Source organism: Podarcis bocagei (genome assembly GCF_964188305.1).
Source record: "Podarcis bocagei genome assembly, chromosome: 12".
NCBI lineage: Eukaryota > Metazoa > Chordata > Lepidosauria > Squamata > Lacertidae > Podarcis > Podarcis bocagei.
This window is the reverse complement of record NC_138137.1, coordinates 3646854-3672552: the sequence shown is the minus strand read 5'-3', so window position 1 is coordinate 3672552 and position 25699 is coordinate 3646854. Positions and strand designations below refer to the sequence as shown.

At 43.2% G+C, this 25699-nt stretch overlaps 1 long non-coding RNA gene across 1 annotated transcript in view; it reads left to right on the top strand.

Moving 5' to 3' along the window:
• LOC308570432 overlaps positions 1 to 25699 on the top strand; it is a 175216-nt gene that overhangs the window by 515 nt on the left and 149002 nt on the right. Inside the window, exon 2 of the long non-coding RNA XR_014001175.1 lies at positions 349 to 2483. This is a non-coding gene — a long non-coding RNA (uncharacterized lncRNA). The remainder of the gene's footprint in view (positions 1 to 348; positions 2484 to 25699) is intronic.

Genomic DNA, 25699 nt, shown 5'->3' with positions numbered 1-25699 from the left:
GAAGAGGAGGTTAAGGGGTGATATGATAGCCATGTTCAAATATATATAAGGATGTCACATAGAGGAGGGAGAAAGGTTGTTTTCTGCTGCTCCAGAGAAGCGGACACGGAGCAATGGATCCAAACTACAAGAAAGAAGATTCCACCTAAACATTAGGAAGAACTTCCTGACAGTAAGAGCTGTTTGACAGTGGAATTTGCTGCCAAGGAGTGTGGTGGAGTCTCCTACTTTGGAGGTCTTTAAGCAGAGGCTTGACAACCATATGTCAGGAGTGCTCTGATGGTGTTTCCTGCTTGGCAGGGGGTTGGACTCGATGTGGTCTCTTCAAACTATATGATTCTAGGACAGATGAGTATGTATAAAAGGTAGGTTACCTACAAGCGTACAATTTTTGTCTTTTATCCTGTTTGCCACTGGCTTGTCTCCCCTAGAAGGGAATGTTCCTCAGTCCATCCCATTCTCTATGCCTTAATTAATATGTAGGATTCTTCCTGTTCCTTCACTTGTCTCTTCAGTTAGACTTAAAACAGTAGGAAAATAATACACACGGGTGGTAGTCAACTAAATTTTACTCAGAGTAGGCCTGCTGAAATTAATGGACCTAATTCAGTCATGTTCGTTAATTTTAATGAGCCTGTTCTGAATAAAGTTTCTTGAATACAATCCAATAAGTGTGGGATGCAATCCATTGGTGCAGTCAAATGCAACATGTCTCCTTTCCCTCGCGTGAGCACAGGCAGGGGGACATCCAGTCAGTGCAACGTCCTCTTCCACTGGTCTGGAGCATCCTCCCCCTGCAGGTGACCTGGGAGATGGGCATGGCCCTGGCTGACTCCATAAAACAGTCAAGTCACACAGCCATTTTCTCAGCTGTGGTTTTTCTCTTGTCTCGCTTGCTGCCATGCTGCTCTCCTGCAGCCCTTGTGTTGTCTTAATGTAATTTTGTTGTCTGCTGGCTACATGAGTCCAGTCTCCATATGAGATGAACTCACGGTTTGTTTATGTAACTACCAAGTAAAGCCTGCCTTTCAGGGATCAAATTGTGAACTGAAATGTGAGTAAACTTTTTGTTGCTTTACTCAGAAAGACTCTTGTGTCTTTCTTTTAAGAGGGATTAAAGGGGACACCAGGAAATAAACTTAACTAAGAGATTCAAACGAATCTGCAAACCAGCTTCCAGCTATATCGAGGGGAATCTCCTCTGCTACGTCACTTACTAGCGGGAGTGAAGGAAGGATAGTATTCATTCAGTATATCCTTTCCTACTATCCTTAACATTCCTACTTTAAGTCTAATTGAAGAGACAATTCCCCCGTCTTCACTTTCCTCAACAATTCATTCTTCTTATGTGCTTTAACTTACATTTGTATATCTAATGTTGTTTTGTGTACTTTTATACGAACTGTAATAAGCTGCAGCTTTAAAAAACGGTAATCCTCTCAAGATGGCCTCCCACCAGCAGAACTGGTCCAATTAGATTCATCATCTGATCTAATTGGTCTCTGTCAGGCCGTCCCGTCCCCCTTGTCCCTGAATTATTTATCACAGAGAAAATGGCATTGCCCTTTCCTTTTGGTGTCTTTCTAGAGTCCATCAGCTTTGACCTGAAGGATTACCCATTAGGGAATATTGGGTCAGTGAATTTCCATACAAATTGGATTTTTGCGTTCCTGCTGGGACCATGTGTTGTCAGCTGTGGTGATTTATGTTTTTCCATGTAAAAACTGCTCTCAACAACTGGGCAGACTTCAAACCTCAGATTGTAATTATTTTGGATCACGGCAGACTTGGTTGGTTTAGAAGTTTCAGGGCTGGATATCAAGCACGGATCAGTATTCCATTTCCATTGTCTCCAACCAGGGATGTCCTTTTTGCAAGGAAAGGGGTGACAACAACCACAATAATAAATATTTATACCCCGCCCATCTGGGCAGCTCCCAACGGAAAAATAAATAAATAAGTGATAAAACATCAAACATTAAAAACTTCCCTAAACCGGGCTGCCTTCAGATGTCTTCTAAAAGTCAGATAATTGTTATTTCCTTGACATCTGATGGGAGGGCTTTCCACAGGGTGGGTACCGCTACCAAGAAGGCCCTCTGCCTGGTTCCCTGTAGCTTCTCTTTTTGCAGTGGTGACAAAGAGACCATTTGTTCTTGTTGGCTTTGTATATCTTGGAGGCGGAAGGGGTGGTTTTGTTACTGATTCTTGCTCCCATCTAGTACTTCAACAAAGCTGTCTAGTGTGTTTATGATGATCATCTATCTAGAACATGGGTAGGCAAACTAAGGCCCGGGGGCTGGATCCGGCCCAATCGCCTTCTAAATCCGGCCCGCTGATGGTCAGGAAATCAGTGTGTTTTTACATGAGTAGAATGTGTCCTTTTATTTAAAATGCATCTCTGGGTTATTTGTGGGCATAGGAATTCGTTCATTTTCCCCCCTTCAAAATATAGTCCGGTCCCCCACAAGGTCTGAGGGACAGTGGGCCGGCCCCCTGCTGAAAAAGTTTGCTGACCCCTGATCTAGAACAGGGCAGCCAACCTGGTCCCCTTGAGCTGCTACTGGCTTCCAGCTCCCACCATCCTGGGAGTTGGGGTACCAGCAACATCTACATGGCAGCAACTTGGCTAACCTTGGGTCTCCAGATGTTGTTGGACTACAACTCCTATCATCCCTGACCAATGGTCCTGCTAGCTAGGGATGGTGGGAGTTGTAGGGCAACAACATGTGGGACTCCAAAGCAGAGAAAGGCTGATCTAGCGTTCACACATCAAGTTATTTCCTGTAAGAGAGCTCGTGCTTTCCATAACAGGAGTTTTCATCTTAATGTACCGTAGGTAATTTATACACTCATCACAGCTTTTCTGGCTATCATCCAAACAGTCATTCCATTACCAACAGGCAGGAAACAGGATTTTTAAAAATGAATGCTTTTAAATACGAAACACAGAAAATAGAACATGAGCTCTAATGGAACTCAGCTGATGAACGCTTATAGGAATGTGGCCAAAAGGCAGCTGCTGTGGAACAGAAGGGAACTGTTGGCATGCTGAAAGAGAACCCCCACCGCCAAGGATTACAGAAGTACAGAAAATATTTGGGGGGGGGCAACTAACAGTCCAAAGAGAACTGAGCATGCTCAGTGGTCATTAAATCCTGGATGTCTGTTGCAAGGAAAACCAGAACAGTAACGAGGAGGAGGAACAGAATCGGAAATTCCAGGAAGATGCTGGCTGGTTGGAAATTTGAACAGAAACACTGCCATGTTGTGTCACAGTTGTGTCACAATTTGTATAATAATCAAACCAGATTGTCAGTGCAGGCATAGATGGAAAGACTTCAGTGCACCATAATAAATTAAGAGAAATCTTTCAGACTGCATTAGGGAAAGCCTTCAAAACAGCTGCGTTCTCTACTTTAACTATTCTCTTCTTCCTAACAAACTTCCTTAATTTTAAGAAGTGGGGTTTTTTAATACAATATCCTAGTGTGTGGGTGTGTTCTGTTTTAGAAACAGATACAGTGGTACCTCGGGTTAAGTACTTAATTCGTTCCGGAGGTCCATTCTTAACCTGAAACTGTTCTTAACCTGAAGCACCACTTTAGCTAATGGGGCCTCCTGCTGTCATTGCACCACTGGCGTGCGATTTCTGTTCTCATCCTGAAGCAAAGTTCTTAACCCGGGGTAGTATTTCTGGGTTAGCGGAGTCTGTAACCTGAAGCATATGTAACCTGAAGCGTATGTAACCTGAGGTACCACTGTATATATAAAATTATGCCACCAGCATGGGCCTAAAGGTCTATCTTTGAGGGTGGTACTGAGGCAGAACCCATTGGATCTTGCAGATCCAAAAACTGTGTGCAGTGGCTTTTGGCAATTCTGGGACTTGAGTCCACAATCAAAACAGTACAAAACACCTTTAGGCTTAAAACGGTGGTTGCTGCTTTTTACAAAAGCAGAATTGAGAAGGGAAAAACCAACTTTGTCATTTGCTTTTATAGCCACAGGCCTTAGGCAAAGGAAGAGAGAAAGATGCTTACCAAACTGCCAGGGAACAGCCTGCTAGGAAGATGCTGACTCTCACTATCGTTGAATGGATAATAATCATACCTGTTCTACTGTTGCATATCTCTGTAAGCCACAACTTGTACCTTTGACCATTCCACCAAACCCAGATGCACAGGAGGACAATTTAGACTTTCTAGTGTCTGTGCTTCAGTTACACTGAGCATGTTCAGCTTTCTGGCCCTAGAGCTATTTCTAGCTGTTCTCCACAGTTCTTCATGAATCCAATGTAGCTATAGATTTTTCATATACCATATTTACTCAAATGTAATGCACACCTTTTTTTGGCCAAAGTACGTCGCAAAATTTAGGGAGCGCATTAGATTTGATGGTGCCAGCAAATACTTTTTTGGTTTCAAGGTTTTGAAAATTGAGGTGCGCATTAGATTCACTGGCACATTAGATTTGCATAAATACGGAAGCTTGCAGGATTTAGGATCTGGTGATAACCAGAAAGACAACATAAAGCAAAAGTCAAGGGCAAACCAATCTTCTCTTTTTTTTTTAATAGAAATTTTATTGCATTTTTTCCAGATAAAAGTAACCAGTCAGATATACAAAGAAACAAGAACAGCAAGAAAATAAAAGAAAAAGAGAATCGTTTCAAAACTTATTTCAGTCATCTATCGGACTTCCCCACATCTCCCACAATGCGTTCTTAACAATAAAGTTATCAGCAAATTGTAACCTTGTTTCATGTGTTTCCTTTATACTTTCAAATCCTTGCATTTTAAGTTTAAATTACTTATTATCCATTTACCTTATAACCAAATATAATATCATTTTAGACATTTACACATTTAATCTTTTCATCAGTGTTACCTAATTTCAATGTTATCAACTCTCATTGCTGGAGCTAACCTTTCCTAATCATGCGAGTTTTTATAGTTCATATAACTTATAAAATTTTTGCAAATAGTCCTTAAATTTTTTCCAGTCCTCCTCAAATGTTTCTTCTCCCAAATCTCGGATTCTGGCAGTCATCTCGGCCAATTCCATATAGTCCATCAATTGCGTTTGCCACTCTTCCAAGGTGGGCAAATCTTGAGTCTTCCAATATTTTGCGATAAGGATTCTTGCTGCTGTAGTTGCGTACATAAAAAACGTTCTATCCTTCTTCAACACCTTCTGGCCGACAATGCCCAAGAGAAAGGCCTCTGGTTTCTTAGGAAAGGTGTACTTAAACACCTTTTTTAACTCATTGTAAATCATTTCCCAGAAGGCCTTCACTTTTGGACAGGTCCACCAGAGGTGAAAGAATGTCCCTTCAGCCTCCTTACATTTCCAACATTTATTATCAGACAAATGGTATATCTTAGCAAGCTTGACTGGGGTCATGTACCACCTGTATATCATTTTCATAATGTTTTCTTTCAAGGCATTACATGCCGTAAATTTCATACCGGTGGTCCATAACCTTTCCCAGTCTTCAAACATGATGTTGTACCCAATGTCTTGAGCCCATTTTATCATGGCTGATTTAACCGTTTCATCCTGAGTATTCCATTTAAGCAGCAAGTTATACATTCTTGATAATAACTTAGTCTTTGGTTCTAACAGTTCTGTCTCTAGTTTCGATTTTTCCACCTGGAATCCTGTTTTTTTGTCCAACTTAAAAACCTCATGAATTTGGGCATAATGAAACCAGTCCTGCACCTTATTCTTTAGTTTTTCATAGCTCTGCAATTTCCAATTATCTCCAATTTTTTCTACTATTTCCCAATATTTCGGCCAGCCGGCCTCCATATTGGGTTTTTTCCGAGCCTTGGCCTCCACTGGTGATAACCACCTCGGGGTCTTGCTTTCTAATAAGTCTTTGTATTTTGTCCAGACCATAAATATTGCTTTTCTGACAATATGATTTTTGAACATTTTGTGTGTTTTTACCTTGTCGTACCACAGATAAGCATGCCATCCTAACGAGTTATTAAAACCCTCCAGATCTAGGACATCAGTGTTCTCTAACAAAAACCAATCTTTCATCCAGCAGAAGGCTGCAGCTTCGTAATATAACCTTAAGTCTGGCAGGGCAAACCCCCCTCTTTCTTTTGCATCAGTTAGTATTTTAAACTTTATTCGGGGCTTTTTGAAGGGCAAACCAATCTTCTCTGAACAGGAAAAACAGCAGCAAGCTCCAAGGAGAACTGCTGAGATGCAAGTATACAGGGCATCATTCAGACTGCTTTACACAGCAATCTGCACCTACCGAGAGCCGGCCTCACTGAACTCCGTGGGACTTAATTCTGGAGAGGCATGGGCTGGGCTCTTAGTCTGAGTATGATCTCCTCTGACTAGCAGTGGTGCAGGAGTCCTTCCCAGTTTTCCTTTTTAAAAATGGAGATATCGAGGAATGAATCTGAACTCTTTTATATGCAAAGCTCTCCTCAAACTAGCAGGATCTGTTATTGCACATTTGTGTTTTTCTAATTAATTCTATGCCCAAAAGACAGACTAGCAGTTACAAAGTCTTATCTATTCTACAGAACAGAACATGAGGAAGGGTTGCAAACATCCTTTTCATAATGCTTCAGACATAACAACTTTAGACGTATACCTAATGGCATGGAAAGTATCCACACTGGCAGCTCACCCATATTTCATCTTCAAACATTATTGGTAGGATTGTCATCCTGCAGCTAGCATAGCACTGGACTTTTACAAATGAATATGTTGCAAAAGTCATGTTCTGTAGGCTCTCCAAATATTTCCCAAGTTCCCTTTTCTCCTTTTTTCACTGCTGTTCATAGCTGAAATTGACCACTATGTGGTCCCTGCCAATCAGGGATCACAAAGTGATTTGGATAATGTCACACTATCACAAGCTGTTGCATAATCAACTCAGAGTGGGGAGAGGAAGCATTGCCCTCACTCTGAATGAGTGAACTCTTTAATTATCATTCACAGAAATTCCCTGAAAAGCATCTTAAATATCTTCATGAAAAGTGTTCCCCATTTTGACTCATTCCTAGTTGCAGTATCTTCCAAGCTGCTTCTGGTAACATTACTTGATCACTCAGTAATCTTTACAACAGCCATGACTACTATTTAAATTCCTCAGTTCCAGATGCAATGGCCCCATTACCAACCCTACTGTGTAGGATAGTAAATATTTGTGTTGGTGCATGCTCTGTCTACATTCTCTCTACAGCAAAAGAAAGGGTGAGCCATTCTAGGAAAATATGAGTTGATGCAGTTTGTTTCTGAAGGCCTGAAATGCAAGGGGATCATTTCTCCAAAGGCCAAAAATGGTTCTTTGCAATATAGCACTGGGTCAGCAGAAGTCACTCAGAATTATGAGAGATGAATGCCTTCCTTTCCCATGGGCAGAACCGGCAAAATTCATATTCCATTCCATTAAATGCTAGGGAGATGAGGATGATAGTGCATTAGCTTTTAGAGTATTACTTATTCATTCATACTCATCATCTTTTAAACTAGTTAATGAGCTTCTCAGAATTCATGCAACAAATAGGTCACATACTTTTCAAAAACTGCCTAAGTGTGTCTTAAAAGTTGTTTTCTGAATGTTCTGTGCCGCCAACATTTAAAATAGGTCCATATTAGAATCATTTGGGAGGGCTTAGAGATAACCTCAAGGGTTGCTTCTCAGTCTTCCTTTCATTATGAGCATCTCCCTAACTGGCTTAATTCCTAAACTCTATGATATCTGGGGAGATAAACTAAGCTTAGGGAACCAGCACAAGTGATTCCCATCCAATGCAGAGAGGCGCATGCAAACCCTTAAAAACCCCAAATACTTTCCTCCCTGCAGTGTCCTTAGTGCACTCAAACCATCCAAGGCCATTTACTGGTGGGCCATTGCAGAGCCCTGGCAAAAGGAAGCTCCATGCTGGAAGCCATGAGAAACATTTTATACATACCAGCAGGACCTTGCCATGTACCTGCTTAGCCAGTGTCTCCAGGCTCCTGTATGTGCGAGCATGCCCTCCATAAAGGCTGCAAAACTGAACAAGCCTGCAGAGCAATACACACACCTGAGCAGGAAGCGGCTGCTTGAAGCAGAACTGCAGCCCCTTCGCCTTCATTTTTTAAGGAAGAGCAGTCAGATAGCCTGAAGTGCCTGTGGGGTGGGGGGTGGGGTGGAAGACAAGATCCCTACAACCTTAATATCTCACTAGCACGCTCTCTCTCTCTCTCTCTCTCTCTCTCTCTCTCTCTCTCGTGTGTGTGTGTGTGTGTGTGTGTGTGTGTTTTGAAAGCATGGTGTTTTAATAAAATAAACCCCCAGCCCCAATCTGCCAGAACCTGAAGGATCAGCAGCAACATGCAACAACCAACAACAACACAATCATAGAAAGGGAGATGGAAGAAAGGGTGTGTGTTAATAATGGGTTTTTAATGGGGGGGGGGGATCCACGCTTCTGCCTGGGGTTGTCTTTTTCAAAAAACAAAGCAAAGCCAAACTTTTTTTCCTTTTTGCAAGCTCCTAGGAACTGGCAAATTGACCGGCCAGGGAATGGACTTCCTTGGGAGGCTGTGGAGTCTCCTTCATTGAAGGCTTTTAGGCATCTGCCAAGGATGTTTGAGTGGAGATTTGTGCCTTGCAGACGGTTGGACTAGATGACTCTTGGGACCCCCTAACTATTCCCCTATGAAAAATTTCACCACACATCTCTGATAGGTACTTATCCATTAGCACCTACAGTGGTACCTCTGGTTACGTACTTAATTCGTTCCGGAGGTCTGTTCTTAACCTGAAACTGTTCTTAACCTGAAGCACCACTTAGGTTAATGGGGCCTCCTGCTGCTGCCGCGCCGCCAGAACACGATTTCTGTTCTTATCCTGAAGCAAAGTTCTTAACCCGAGGTAATATTTCTGGGTTAGCAGAGTCTGTAACCTGAAGCGTCCCGAGGTACCACTGTATTAGTATCCATCAGGGTGTTCATTAAACCTCATTTGCATCCCACATTTCTCACTCAGCAGCCGTGAGCAAAAACACTTAAATCCTTCTAGGGACTTACGGTAGGTGCTGCTTCTCCCTGTGCTCTAGGAAAAAACCTTCACTGGGTTGTCATTGTCATCTGTCTGTCTCCTGTCTCAGGAGACAATGGAAGACTTTGGGGGTGAAAGTCAAACTGCTGGAGAGTTATACAAAGCCTTTAAGAGGCGATCCAACCATATTGGGCTTCGGCCCAATATACCTGAAGGAGCGTCTCCACCCCCATCGTTCTGCCCGGACACTGAGGTCCAGCGCCGAGGGCCTTCTGGCGGTTCCCTCATTGCGAGAAGCGAAGCTACAGGGAACCAGGCAGAGGGCCTTTTCGGTGGTGGCGCCCGCCCTGTGGAATGCCCTCCCATCGGATGTCAAGGTGATGGACAACTACCTGACATTCAGAAAACATCTTAAGGCGGCCCTATTCAGGGAAGCTTTTAATGTATGATATTTTAGTGTTTTTTGGTTTCTGTGGAAGCCGCCCAGAGTGGCTGGGGAGGCCCAGCCAGATGGGCGGGGTACAAATAATAAATTATTATTATTATTATTATTATTATGAAAATATTAGTCAGTGTTCTTTAGCTCATCCACCTTCCTCCCGCAGTTTTCTCCCCTGCCTCTGTCTTCAGGCCTTTTTTCCAACCAGAACTCAGTTCCAGCACCTCTCAGGTGGGAGCCACTGCCATTCTAAGAGAAGAAGGGAGGAATTTGTAGTGAGTTCTGGCACCTCTTTTCCTTTATTGTTTTGGTCTGGTTTCCAAGGCAACACACAGCCTTGTATTCTCCCTCCAAGTCTCTATTCCTAAAGCCTTATAATGCACAATGCCACAAGCAATATCCTGGTGGCAAGGATGACTTTGAGTTCTGGAAAAAGAACCCCACCCACATACACTCCTGCTTGGAACAGGTGAACTCTACACACATCCGGGATCCGTGGAGAGGAGTGTGCTCAGCTCCACTCTCCTGAAGGGTGACTCATGCAATGGAGGACTCTGAAGAATCGAGGTTCTTAGTCATGTGAGGCACCTTCACAAGTAGAGGAGGCTCCCCACTTCACACAGAAGCACCCTGGGATCCGGGGGGGGGGGAGAGGGGGATGGCAATGCAGGGGAACAGAATTTGTCCCTTCTTGCCCTTATCAACCTGTCAGCAGACTCAAACAGCAGACACTTTCTCTCAGCAAAGCATTCTCTTGCATATTTCCCTTCCTTTATTTGGAATTAACATTTTTTGCCTTCTACTACAGCACAAGCATGAATGTTTCTTCTTCCTCTATCTGCCCTGATCCTGTTTCTCCTCTATAGATTTAGTTCAGCTGTCACTAGCCAGTCTAAATGCGGCCACTATTAATAATCTTTTATGTGTGCAATCAACTGCTCATTTGATTACTCTTGGTCTTGTTACTAATTTCCCCAGACTAGAAAGGCCCACTTCTCCCTACAGGGCATTGTGACCCTTGGCTCAAGCTTGTTTCTCTTGGCAGGTGGGAACACAGCACAGCCCTTTGAGGACAACTTTGGAGGGGGATTCTGAATATCCAATACAGGGCTCTATTGTTTCCAAGGAAGGCAGCAGGAATAAAACTGCAGGAGACCCAGGGCAGATCTACACTCATGCTTTTTAATGGGTTAAGGAAGGGTTTTGATAACTATATGGACACATGGCATCCTACTTTTAATATTCATAATGCATTACAGTCGTACCTCAGGTTACAAACACTTCAGGTTACAAACGCTTTGCGTTACAAACTCCACTAACCCGGAAGTAGTTGCTCCGGGTTCCGAACTTTGCCCCAGGATGAGAACGGAAATCACGCAGTGGCGGCACAGCGGCAGCAGGAGGCCCCATTAGCGAAAGCACGCCTCAGGTTAAGAATGGTCTTGGGTTAAGAATGGACCTCCGGAACGAATTAAGTTCATAACCCAAGGTACCACTGTATTAAAATGTGACACCAGAGGGTGCTGCAGACAATGTTTTGATGGGGGGGGGGGGAAGGTAAAAAACACTTTAATTTACAAGTATGCCCTCTAAAATACCTTTAGAGCTGAAATGCAGAATACAATATACTACATGGCACTACTCTGTGATGGTGAATGGTAGCATTTAGAATGCAGTTGGGGGAGGAAATATTTGGATGCCCTCTATATTAAAAACAACAACACTCTGCACAGAGAAAACTAGCACTTCCAGGGGAAGGCTCTCATTTAGTCTTCCTTCTGTTATGCTAGTCATGAACACTCACGGAGTTCTTTATCTGAAGGAAATTCAAACATTCAACTACAGACAATCTGCCATGGTACAACCTGCCGCCGCCCTAGTCTCTGAAATGACAAAGAGAGACGCCTCCTCACACTGGGATGCCCCCAGCCTTCGTGGCCCAACAGAGTCTGGCCAAAGGCCAGCAGTGACAGCAGCGGGCACTGCCAGGTCAACACCAGACACTCAGCTCCCAGGCAGGAAGCACATGAAAGGCCAGCACAGCGACTCCCTGCCTGCCTGCCCTCCCATTTGTCTATCCATTCCCAACAACAAGGTTTGGTGGACTGGCCGGCTGGGCTCCCTCACCTGCTTGCTTGCTCTGAGGCTGCCTCAGCTCCTGGCAACCAGATCCCCTGGCCAGCCCCAGAGGCACCATTCGCCTGCGGAGCTTGTAGCCAGGGCTGCTGCAACAGCTGTGCAAGCCTTTGGGAGGCAGAGGTGTGAGAGGGCATCAGAGGAGGGAAGGAAGAGGGACAGAGGCCAGTGTTGCCCGTGGCACCCCTGACCATCCTTCAAGGCACCCCAGGATGCCACAGCACACTGGTTGAAAACCACTGCAGTAACAGATACTGGCTCTGCCAGTCAAAAGAGAAGACCTGGATGCTGAATGTGATTGGGAAAGAGGGCATTCCCAGTTGTCACCTGATTTCTTAGGCCAGAGATATCAATGTTTCTGTTGCCCAAGCCAGTGAAAGGGAATGAGGGAAGAGAGTAATGGCTTTAGATTAATTTACAGTACAATCCTGTGTCTACTCAGAGGCAAGTCCCATGAAATTCAATGGGGTTACTGGACTGCAGCCTAAATTGCTTAGATAAAACAGAAGTAAAGTCATTATCAAGGAAACTACCCTGGGAGCAGAATCAAATGAAATTGTTCCAGTGGAAAAGAGACAGAAAATACAAATGGAATCTCCACTTAAATTGCAGTCCAATCAGCTCTTGTTTTTCATCCTCTGTCCCTGGTGGATGAAAAGCAGAGTTGGTTCTGTGCCAGTTTCAAAATGGCAGCTCATATTTTGGGAGCAAACATTAGATCAGATTATATATAAACGTCTTTCTATTACAGAGAGAGGAGATGGGATGATTAATGTCACTCAGATGGCTAATTGAAAGCATCTGAAAAGCATGAAGGGGGGTCATTCTTGATCCTGGCTGAGTCAGAAACACAGCTGCTCTTCACACATTAGTTGCCTGGCAATTGATGTGAAACCTCCTTCTCCTGCGTGTGCCGACAGAATCCTCCAATCTAAGGGAGCTGACAAGAATTAGCACTCATGTAGAACTAAGTGTCTTTCCAAGGAAGGACAATGCCCTTTTCTTTGCTGCTTTTGTGCCTCTGCAATGAGTGTCCCAGATCTTACTTGAAAAACTGGACACCTTCCACATTCTGAAGGCAATGAGTCTCTCTGGTGGAGCCACTTCCACCTCCTCCCTGCCTGCCTGCCTGCCTGCCTTTCAGATCTGAAAAGTGACAGTTTGAGGTCTGGCAGGGTGTGCGAGGTTCTGCATATTGTGCTGGTGCTACTGCAGTCATTGCCTCCAGGGCCAGCACAACCCCATGGAAAAGCTCTCCAAGTGCCTGCCTGAAGTGTTGGAATTCATAAGGCTGAATGAGAAAGCCTACTGGAGAGAGAGTTTGGGGAGAAAGATCCTTACTCTTTCATAGCAGCAAAATGGTGATTGCTCCAAGCACATTAATACTTGGTTAGAATTTGCATCTGCCCTCGTCTACCTTTAAATAAATGTTCCCTGTGAAAATACTTAGGCTAGAATAAATCACAGACACTTAGCTTTGCAAATAAGTGAATGGTTTGACCAACAGAGTTCCCAAAAGTTACAGTAAACAAGTCTCCATCTGCTGGCAGTACAATAAAGATAAAAACGATTTCAAAGATATTTTGAATTGGCCAATAAACCTGGCAAGATGCCGGCCTGGTTAACAAAGGAAAGACAAGTGGAAAGAGTTATAAATAAAATAACAGACCAGGAAAAAGAAATTATCAACCCGGACCAAATAAAAGATAAATTTATGAATTATTACAAAAAACTATATGAATTAGAACGCAAAGATGACAATAAAGTTAAAAAATACCTGATAGAAAACAAGTTGCCGGAGATTGAGGAGGCTGAACATAGCCTACTAAATTCAAATACAGAAACAGATGAAATTAAAGAAGTGATAAGGAAAATGAAAGTTGGAAAATCGCCAGGTCCGGATGGGATTTTGATAATATATTATAAAAAATTAGAATAAATAGTTATTCCCTAAGCTTAAAAAAATCATGAATGAGATATTGGAGAAAGAGAAAACCCCAGAATCCTGGCATGAAGCACTAATAACACTCTTACCAAAACAAGGTACGGATCTGAAACTTATTAAGAATTATAGACCAATTTCACTACTAAGCATGGATTATAAAATATTTACAGGTATCCTGGCTAACAGGCTGAAAAATTTATTAAACAGGGTAATAGGAAATGATCAAGCTGGCTTTTTGCTGGGGAGGCAAATAAGAAATAAGACAAGGATAATTATTACTGGAATATACAGAAATGAAACCAAGCAAAAAGGTAGCAATGCTACTGACAAATGTGGAGAAGGCTTTCAACAGCGTGTTGTGGAACTTCTTAACTAAAACTTTTGAGAGCTTGAGAATAGGAAACAACATCATGAATGGAATTAAGGCAATTTATGACAACCAGAAAGCCAAAATAATTACAAATAATGAAATCACTGAAGAATTTAATAGAGAAAGAGGGACTAGACAAGGTTGTCCCTTGTCCCCACTCTTATTTATCACAACATTAGAGACTCTCTTACTAGCAATAAGGAAAGACAGGGAAATAAGGGGCATCAATTTAGGTAGCCGATACTACAAGGTAAAGGCATTTGCTGATGATGTAATTATTACTACTGTAAATCCATTTGAAGGCATACAAAAAGCACTAGTGAAAATGAATGAATTTGGCAAGGTCTCGAGATTTAAACTGAATAAAGATAAATCAAAATTATTAACAAAAAATATGGGAGAAAAGGAACAAGAGGACCTAGAAAGAATAACAGGTCTAAAGACCACAAACAAAGTAAACTATCTGGGGGTCTGGATTACAAATAAGAACACTAATTTATTTAAAGACAATTACATCAAAAAAGGGAAGGAAATTTAGAAAATTGGAGTAAATTGAAGCTGTCATTATGGGGCAGAATATCAATGATTAAAATGACAGTACTTCCCAAAATCCTCTTTCTCTTTCAGAAAATTCCAATAATTATTGGGACAAAATGTTTTAAAGATTGGCAGAGGGACCTGGCCAATTTTATTTGGCAGGGCAAAAAAGCAAGAATGAAATTTAAATTGTTGGCGGAACCCAGAGAAAGAGGAGGGTTCGCAGTCCTGGATGCATACTGGACTTGGTTGAAACACTGAATGTTGCTTAGGAAAACCGAAGTCTTGGATTTAGAGGGCTGGGACAAGGTTTTCGGGTGGCATGGCTACTTATGCCACGATAAAATAAAAGCACATAAAGGCTTCACAAGCCACCTAGTGAGGAAGGCCTTATTCGAAGTTTGGGAGAGGAATAAATCCAAAGTTATAACAAAAACCCCTTGGTGGGTACCACCTATAAACTGTCATTCATTAGAATAACATGAACAATAACTGGCCAACTTACAGAGACTTGGTGGATGAGATAAATTATTGTCCCAAACTGAAAAGTTTTGAAGAACTCAAACAACTAGGGGTAAATAGGGCGACCTTTGAAAAAGATAAGACGTTAAAAGGGTCTGGTAATAAAGCATCAATCTTAGAGAAGGAGGTTTTACAGAACAACCAAAAGACTCTCTCCAAAATGTACAAGCTGTTACAAAATGCTCAAATAGAAAAAGAGGGAAAGGGAAAGGCCATAATAAGATGGGAGCAGGACTTAGGTTATGTAATAGAATATAAAGAGTGGAAAAAACCTGTGGACAAAAAATATTAATTTTACAGCATGTTATTTAATAAGAGAAAACTACCTGAAAATGCACCATAGTAAAGGTAAAGGGACCCCTGACCATTAGGTCCACTTGCGAATGACTCTGGGGTTGTGGCGCTCATCTCGCTTTATTGGCCGAGGGAGCCGGCGTACAGCTTCCGGGTCATGTGGCCAGCATGACTAAGCCGCTTCTGGCAAACCACAGCAGCGCACAGAAACGCCATTTACCTTCCCGCACTTGGACGTGCTTTCAAACTTCTAGGTTAGCAGGAGCAGGGACCGAGCAACGGGAGCTCACCTCGTGGCAGGGATTCGAACCGCCAACCTTCTGATCGGCAAGCCCTAGGCTCTGTGGTTTAGACCACAGCGCCACCAGCGTCCCGAAAATGCACCATAGGTGGTATGTAACACCGGAGAGATTGGCTAAAATGAACAAATCATCTTTGTGTTGGAGATGCACAAAGCAGATTGGAACTTTCTACCATATGTGGTGGACATGTCCAGAGATCAGAAAGTTCTGGGACATGATCCATGAAGAAATAAAAAAGTTACTAAGAACTTCACATAGCAAAAGACCAGAAACATACCTTTTGGGAATATTGAATAGTGATATTTCTAGAGAAAATACTAAATTCTTCCAGTACGCGACATCTGCAGTGAGAATCCTGGTGGCTAAGTACTGGAAGGGTAACCAGGTACCGGCCAAAGAGGAATGGTTATGTAAATTATGTGAATATTTGCAACTGGCCAAATTGACGGATATAATAAGACTTGAATACAGTCAATGAATACAGTCAAGAAGGAATGGAAGTGCTTGAATGATTATTTAGAAAGACAATCCCAAGGACAACATGATTCTCCAAGCATTAGAAATATTATTCACCCACTCTTATCCAGCCACTTTGGCACAGGTTTCCCATACATTTTCAATTTCAAGCATGTAAGGATTTTTCAGTACTCCTGCTAAATCAGTCTACACACAATCCTGATTATTGTTAAATTTATCTTTCCTACAGATCTCTGTCAATACTTTTCATCCTGTCCCAACCTGCCATGAGTCTCGTGGTAAGGATTTCATTCATCTGCTACCTTAAAAATGATGAGTTAAAAATCTGTGGGATTTCATGATAGAAAGGTCACAAGACACTGAGCTTTTCAGTCCTCCAAAATGCTTTCATTTCTTTTTTATGCCGTTTTCCATTTTAATCAAAGCTTAGAGGGGTTTTTCCAGAGTTCACATGATTTCTTCCCTCCCTTCTAGGTAGAAACACAACCATCTGCTGAGGGGGAGATAAAGAGCTTAACTGGAATTTGTCAGAAATGTATTCCCAATTTGATTGTTGCCATGAATTATTTAAAACAAACAGAGGGGTGGCTTCATTTCTTCATTTGATAATTATGTCAATATGTCCAGACCAATGACATTGTGCAAAACCACTCCAATTTGGTTGATGTACTAAAATCAATGGCACCAAGTGACTTAAATAAGGTCTCAATTTAAATAAATTATTGCGGCTGGAGGCAGACAGTAATTTTGTTCAAGGAGCAGAAGAAAAGGGAGTGGAAAACACCACTGCTTGTGTGCGCACAGTGAAGTTGATGGCAGCTGCAGGAGGGCCAAGCATTTGCTGGGATCCAGAGATGGTTGAGAGACCACCACCAGACCCTGCTACCATGTTCCTGCCATTATCATTCTGGCTAGTGTTGCCACATGGGCAGGGATTTCCCGTGCACACTAGGGCAAATTAGGTAGGCACCAAAAGAAACTGCGAGTGGTGGAAACAAGACATTAAGTTAAAGTACAGAAGAACAACTACATCCACACAGTGCAGTTAAAGCACCTGGCTAACCCTAAGTATATTCAGAACTATAGTTTGTTATGGGTGCTGGGAATTGTAGTTCTGTGAGGGAGCAAACTACAGTTCCCATGATTATTTGGGGGAAGCCATGTGCTTTGAATGTATGGTGTAGATGCAAGCAGATATGGCAGTAGTAATTCATAGCAGAAGCTTTAAAATGTAAAGACAAACTAGCACTGTTATAACTAGGATACAGTGGTGCCTCGCAAGACGAACGCCTTGCAAAACGAAAAACTCGCAAGACGAAAGAGTTTTCTGTTTTTGAGTCGTTCCGCAAGACGAATTTCCCTATGGGCTTGCTTCGCAAGAAGAAAGCCCATAGGGAAATCTCCGGGGACCTCTTTTAAAATGCTGGCGGTCGGGAGCAAAGACTTTCGCCCACCGCCGGCCTTCAGAAGAGGTCCTGGACCTCTTCTGAAGGCCGGCGGGGGGCAAAAGTCTTTGCTCCCCCCCCCGCCTGCCTTCCCGGGACAGCGGAGACTTCTCTGCCTTCGCTGCCGACCCCCAGCATTTTAAAAGCCCCCGGGGCAGCGGAAACTTCGCTGCCGCCCGCCAGCATTTTAAAATCGCCCCGGGACAGCGGAGGCTTCGCTGCCGCCCACCAGCATTTTAAAATCGCCCTGGGACAGCGGAGGCTTCGCTGCCGCCCGCCAGCATTTTAAAATCGCCCCGGGACAGCGGGGGCTTTTAAAATGCTGGCGGGCGGCAGCAAAGCGCTCCTGTCCCCGGAGCTTGCGGGGCGGGAGGTGGGGAGAAGGGCTTTTCTTCCCACCGCCAGCCTTCAGAACAGCCTTCTGAAGGCTGGCGGTGGGAAGAAAAGCCCTTGTCCCCCCCCCCCCAGCCTTCAGAAGAGGTCGGGGGACAGACTGTCCCCGGACCTGGTCTGAAGGCGGTTTCCATAGGAACGCATTGACTGATTTTCAATGCATTCCTATGGGAAACCGTGCTTCGCAAGACGAAAAACTCGCAAGAAGAAAAAACTTGCGGAACGAATTAATTTCGTCTTGCGAGGCACCACTGTATCATGTTTTTGCAGCACTCATGATGCAATATTGATTTGCTGGGGAAATGTAGCTTTCCCCAACAAAACAGCAACAGTAAATGATGTTTGCATTAGTGCTGTAAGCATCATTGGTTGGCATCAATGTTGCTATTGTAGTGAACAACTTCTTCCCAGAATCCATGCAGGTTTGATCAGTGCCATTCCAACCACATTAAAAAACTTCTTGTGGTTGTTTTGAGATATTATGTCTCCAAATATCTTAAGGCATGAGCTGGGTAGTACTATAAGGCGGTGCTAGATAGTCCAAGCTATCACACTGGTGGAACAAAGAGTATCCAAAGCTTCACTGCCTCAAGCACAATACTGTAAGAGCCAGTGTGGTACAATGGTTAGAGCACTGGACTATGACCTGGGAGATCAGGGTTCGAATCCCCATTCAGCCATGAAGCTCACTGAGTGACTCTAGGCCAGTATCCATCTCTTAGCATAATCTTCCTCACAGGGTTGTTGTGAAAATGAGCTGGGGAGGAGGAGAACATGTACACCAACTTGAGTTCCTTTGAAGAAAAAGTGGATAATTAATTAAGCAAGCAAGCAAGCACAGAGTGGCTAAAGGGAATAATAGAAGGTAGGTGCAAGGGTTGTGAACAAGGTCACCCCCTCCTGCTCTCAAGACAGAGTAACTTTCTCTTTTGTGCTCAAGACAGGTGCTGTAGTTCCACCTCATTAGTCAAAGATTGAATTCAGAATCAATATTTTTCTCTTGTTTTCTCTCACACATGTAGAATAATAATAATATAATAATAAAAAACTTTTATTTATACCCCACCCTCCCCAGCCGAAGTCAGGCTCAGGGCGGCTAACATCAGATCTATAACATTAGTATAAAATCAAACAATAATTAAATTACCTCCTAAAAACAAGTCTAATCAGATGGCTTTCCACAGGGTTAGAGTTGGGAACAGTAAGTAAGAACTGATTACACTTAAGCTGGATCTACACAGATATAAAAAAACGCTATGAAAATGCTATTAAAAATGCTATAAAATATACAGTCATACTTTGGGTTACAGATGCTTCGGGTTGCGCAATTTCGGGTTGCGCACCACGCCAAACCCGGAAGTACTGGAACGGGTTACTTCTGGGTTTCAGCGCTTGTGCATGCGCAGAAGCGCTAAATCATGCTTTGCGCATGCGCAGAAGCGCCAAGTCACGCTGCGGGATGCAGACGCTGCGGGTTGCGAACATGCTTCCTGCACGGATCACGTTTGCAACCCGAGGGTCCATTGTATTTGCAATTTGCCATTGAGCTTTACAGCGCCATCTGGTGTCACATTTTTATAACACACTTATAATGTTATAATTGCAGCTGTGCAGATGAGTCCTCAGGCAATCTTTTGCTGCTAGAATAATTAGCTAAATAAGAGGGGAAACCCAAAGCGGGTTTAAGTGCAACAGCTGAATACACTCCAGTATGTTTCACAAAACAACAAGCAAATGTTGGCGAAAGCACGGGAGCACAGTGTACAGAAGGAGAAGCTGACGTCAGAGCCAAAGGTGTGTTCTGCCCTGGTTCTGGCAGCAGGAGCTTCACATGTTATGTAATTGAATTATAAGTTGTCTAGCTCTGTTATCATTTACATTTCTGCACAAAAGCCGGGAGCAAAAATTCTTGTCAGGATTCATAATGGTAATGGCACTGAACTAGACAGTGGCATGTTGAATGACACAGCTCATTCTATTCAGGAAAAAATAGTTTAATAAAAAGCGCTGGAAACTACATGCAATGCATCCTCATTTTTGCGTTAGGATTCATGGAAATCCATTGGATATAAACACAGTTGAAACCCCACAACTCAATCAAAAAACAACGGGAGCATGACATAGATTATGAAATAAACCCTGCCCAATGAACTAAACTGTGATCTAAACCATCCTTAAAATCATCTCAGCCAAAAAAAAGGGGAATTCACTTTGGAAGCTAATCTATAGGTGGTACCACATGTGGTGGGACTGCCCAAAAATTCAACCCTTTTGGACATAAATCCTACAAGAAATATTCAAAATAACAAAACAGGTACCAGAAGCCAGTCCAGAAATGTCCTTATTAAATATCTTCCAAGACAATAACACACACACACACACACTGCAAATAACTCATGAACCACTTACTCTCAGTAATCAGCATCATAACTAGACACTTGAGGGACCTGTCAGGAGTAAACATTGACAACTGGTACCAAACTGTATGGGAAACAGCCCTCCTAGAAAAAGCTAATCAACAAACTGAAACTAGCAGAGGGACAAACCAAATAGGACACGTTCACCCCGCTGTGGCTCCCCTTTATTCCATACACAGCCCAGCAAGACCACAACAGGAACCCACCGACAGCCTAAGCTGACCCAACACACACAAAGAAAACTCACTGCAGTCAACTATAGGCAACCAACCATGCCCTGGGCCCCCCCCCCGTCTCCCTCACTGCCAATGAAAACGAATAAACGAATAGAAAGAGAACCCCCCCATGTGACGCTGACACAAAACCTTACAACCTATGTAGAAGAATGAAAGTTTACTATCCCCTCTTCTCTCACCTCCCACTCTCTCTCCCTACTTCTCTTTCCCCACAACTTTATACTGTCTATAACATTGTTGTCTCACATCAGATATGAACAATTTGTAGAAAGAATTCTATTAACCAAAAGCAGAGACACTGTGTGTACTTTTATAACCCCAAAAATATTTAATACATTTTAATTTTGAAAGTTGAATAAAATGAAAAATACATTCAATAGATAAATCATCTATTTTTACTACTACTATTACTATTTATTAAATTTATATGCTGCCCTTCATCATAACATCTCAGGGTGGTTCACAGAATAAAAAGCCTTGTTTCTCTACCCTGCAACACAGAAAGTCAGTCCCACTCATAACTCCACTGCCTAACGAGATCTGCAACCAATTTTCTGCAGTTCTATTTTTTATCTGGAAAAGTCCCACTTGGACAGGCAGAACTAAAGAAAGTGTGACGGTTATGTAATTAAAACATTACTTAAGTAATTAAAACACAATGAACTTCTACAATGAACTTCGACAATGCTTAACTTTTTCTTTCTTTCTATGCTTCCACTTCTAAGTGCCCACTCCCCCCCCCCATGTTTTTCCCCAAAAGACAATAGTGTCACAGCCCATGCCAGGACAGAAAGTTCCTAAGGCCCACTAGCTTCAGACAAAACAAGCGACGGCTGACAGCCTCTGCGTCAGTTAGAGAACTGGGGTCACTCAGGGGTTGTAAGACAGGATGAAACTGCTGTAAAAGCAAGTGAGGGCACCTTCTACCTACTACCGGTATTAAAAAACTAGCAAGTATGTCTCTTTCTGCCACATCCTTGAATTCAAAGCAACTCTTTGATATTTGCTTTGAAATTCATATTAAATTACCATCCTACTCATCAGCACGCTAATTTCTGAATTCAAGCTTTGAATATATAATTTAAAGGTAAAGCTATAGGTACCCCTGACTGTTAGGTCCAGTCGTGGGCGACTCTGGGGTTGCGGCGCTCATCTCGCTTAATTGGCCGAGGGAGCCAATGTTTGTCCCCAGACAGCTTCCGGGTCATGTGGCCAGCATGACTAAGCCGCTTCTGGTGAACCAGAGCAGAGCACGGAAATGCCATTTACTTTCCTGCCGGAGCAGTACCTATTTATCTACTTGCACTTGATGTGCTTTTGAACTGCTAGGTGGGCAGGAGCTGGGACTGAACAATGGGAGCTCACCCTGTCATGGGGATTCGAACTGCCGACCTTCCAATTGGCAAGCCCTAGGCTCTGTGGTTTAGACCACAGCACCACCCACATCCCTTAATATATAATTTAATATATTGTTAATTATGTCAATTATCTGTTACATATGTATATATTCTTATGTTAATTGCTTTATAACAGCCCAGTCCAACACACATTTAATAGTAAATTAATACACTTAACGAGGATACAATAATAATTAGCATAAATCTTTAGGGTACAAATACGTTTATTACAGAGCGGGTGGCAAAATGTCAGAATGTTGTCATGTCCCTTAGATCACCAATGACTTTTAGCTCTTAGCTTGGAATTTGTTTGAGGCAACTGGCTTCATAGAGGATGTGCCTTTTGTATTTTATACATTGGTCAGCTTGCTGTAATAACTATCTGACTGACAGAGTGAGTGTTCAAAGCCCCTCGCATAGGAGCCCACAGTGGTCTTTACAGAAAAACACGTAAGGTCAGTATGGCTGTGTTGGGCTCTGAGGATGAAAGGCAGTGACTTGGCCAAAACCAGCACTCCAGACAAAGTACCCAGGAGTCCGGCTGGACCACGCCAACTGCCCACCTATCCCAGCATCCAGCAGGATGCCTGCAAGCAGGTCCCTGAGTGCAACAGCATCTCCCGGCTAACAATTCTTAGTAAATGCCATTCAGAGACATGTTGTTCAGAACTATGAGGGGGACAAGAAAGTTCTGCTCCTCTTTTGGGTCAGCCTTCTAAATTACTGTTGTTACAGCAACAGCCATGGTTTGGCTAAAACTGGAAGAGCGTTGGGGCTTGTAGATTTTATTAAGCCTCCCCAAAGTTCCCCCATAATTAATGTAATCTAGTGTGGTGAGATTTGAACCAGGCATTGTACAGGCTCAGTCTATTAGCAGCTGCACCAAATCATGCCTCTTCCTCTGAATTCAATGGCACGGAACTCCCATCCTATTGTAAAGAGGGACTCAGGTATTACTTTTCTGTTCATTCACAGGATAGGCACCAAGTATGAGCAGCCCTCAGCAAAGCGTTATGTAGTCCATTCACCCCTGGCTCCAGTAGCCTTCCTTTGGGCAGCATTACCAGGTTATGGATGTTGAGCCACCCACCATCTCCATTACTAACAAGGACATCGTGTTACTCCAGGAAATCTTGAATGAGGAGTGGCTTCCCAGATGCTGCTTCTAGATCGGCTCAAGCCCAGAGGAATGGACAAATAAAGGACCAGACATCTGTGCTGGTGAGCCATTCAAGGCCTCCAGGTACTGACATGGGCTTTGTTCACTCACCAGCAGCCTGAATCTTGGCATTCAAAACAACTCCCAGGGTGAAGGCTTGGTTAAAATTAAGTTCTGCTACTATTCCTGTTTAGATTGGGCTGCCAGATCCAGACCTTGAGATGTCTTCCATACTTCCAAGATGGGCATCACAGACAAAAACAGGAGGGAGATATACTGGTGAGTTTAAAGGTAAAATGCAGATCCCTGGGTTTCAACCTGACAGCCCAACTCCTAGCCTACAAGCCCCTGAAACACTTCTGCATTCTTCAAACATAGAGCCAGGATGTTTTGCTGCTTAAGGCAAAGCAGAAAATGGCAGACCTTTCATGTCTGCCATGCCACCCACTGCTGCTGCCTGAGGCAATTGGAGGTAGCCTGGGAGAGCCTTGGCACACTGAAGGAGGCCAGAGAGGAGCAGGCGGCACTGGGGGGTGGCAGTGGCAAAGTGGGCAGTCAGTGGCATGCTCCTTGGGGCGCAGATCTGCCGCCCCTCACAGTTGTGCCCAGTCTGCTGCCTGTGGTGACTGCCTCACCACACCTCATAGGTGGGCCAGCCCTGTGTGGAGTGCTATGAAAAGGGTTTCGGCCCTGAATACTTCACTGGTGACTGGCTGAGAACTAAGATGAAAAGTATGCTTCCCCAAATCAGATCACTCCCTCTAAAAGTGGACTCAGGTGGCGAGGAGAGACAGGCACCCTTGCAAAAAGCACTTAGAACCAATGCTTTTTTTTAGAAAGATAGGTGCTGGTACTCACCATGAAGTTGTTACAGTAAGCGTCACACTTTTTAACACCAAAAAAGAGGTGCAGGTACTGTGTCCCCTTGAGTACTCCCTGAAAAAAGCACTGCTTAGAACCAAGACAGAAGTGCCACCATGGTTGGAAGAAGCCAAGTGTTTCATAAATAAATACCGAAAAGAAAAAAAAACTTTAGAGAAAAATCAAAGCTGGATGGGGGACATGCATTGTGTACATATATTTTTTCCTAGTCAGGTAGAAAATAATAATAATGTGTAATGTGGCATTTAAGATACTTGTCAGCAAAGCTGCACTCTGTTGTCTCTGTCCATCACCAGTGACTGCATTTAGACTGTACATTTCTCATGCAGGGACCTATATTTTACTTAACGTTATTCTGCAATTGCCCGTGTATGCTGATTACACAATACAGTAACAGCAGCAAGCACTCTGATTGATTACTGCAGATTTTGTTGGCATTTTCCTAAAACCTGCCCTGTCTGCTTTAATAATGCTAGCATATTATGTTATCTTGACTTGGCAGAGTGATTTTTGGCCATGATTTCATAACTGTGCTGACCTGATTAAAAGTAAAGGTCATCAGCCCAGAGCAGATTAATTTGGTCTGGTTATCTGATGATGATTCATTTTGCATGCTGTGCTTTGTGAATGTGTGTGTGCATTGAACATCCATTTGTAACAATGGCTAAGAGAACATGCTAACATTTATAAACATAGGGTTTAAGATATATAATTATACCCCCTTTGTTTATTAAAGTGCAAGGGAGACTGGTTATTTCTGTTAGAGCAGTTATAAAGAGCAGTTTCAAATATCACATATCAGGCTTTTGAATTCGTTCCAGTGGAAGAATATTAAGACATTCAGTTTGGAGCCAATAACCTATCTTATTCACACTTCAAAAAGTTATCCCCACCACCACTTGCCCCAGACTCTTGTAGTTTTGAGATGACCATATCAGGCCAAATTTCAAGCAGGCAAAAGCCTTTTTTCTCCCCTCCTGCTCAATCCCAAGAAAAAGTTCCACTGCTGAAGTTACTGCCTGTCATGCAGCTGTTTAATACCGTGGCCTGGTTCACATGACACGGGTCATGGCCTGATCCAAGGTGGGCTGCAACAGGCACACTTACCACCATGCAATTATATGGCAAAAGATGAAGAAGTGGGTCCCCTAGTGCATGTTTAGGTAAGAAAAGATTGGAGACTACCTGTTTAGTGAGACTGTGGAAACCTGCCGTTGCCTAGAGAGGAGCTTGCAAGCACTTCACACCTTGCTAGTCCTTTTTTTACAGCCACACCACATTGAGCCATGCCAAGGTTGGCTACAAGGCTGGGTGGTAATTTGTCTATCCTGGATGGGGTTGTGGCTCTCCATGAAGAAGCAGGTTTGGAGATGTTCCTGGATTAGGATTGAGACCATGGCAGAGATGGAGGCAAGTATAACCTTGCCCCTCACTGTGCTATGATCTCAACAAAACACATCTGTTATTTGCTGCTTCCTCTCGGGGGGGGGGGGCATTTTCTCCAGGACAGGAGTGGCAAAGAGAGTTAACTCTCTCCCTGTGAGCCACAATCCTGAACCTGATCAAGCCTGACCTCCCCACATCTCAACCACTTAAAAAAAGCCAACACATTTAATGTGATTATGCATGTAACATGTCTAAGACTGTGTAAAGACTACACTTTTAAAGTCCATTCAAAGCACATACTTCCCCTCAAAGAATTCTGTTCACTGCAGCCTAGCCTGGT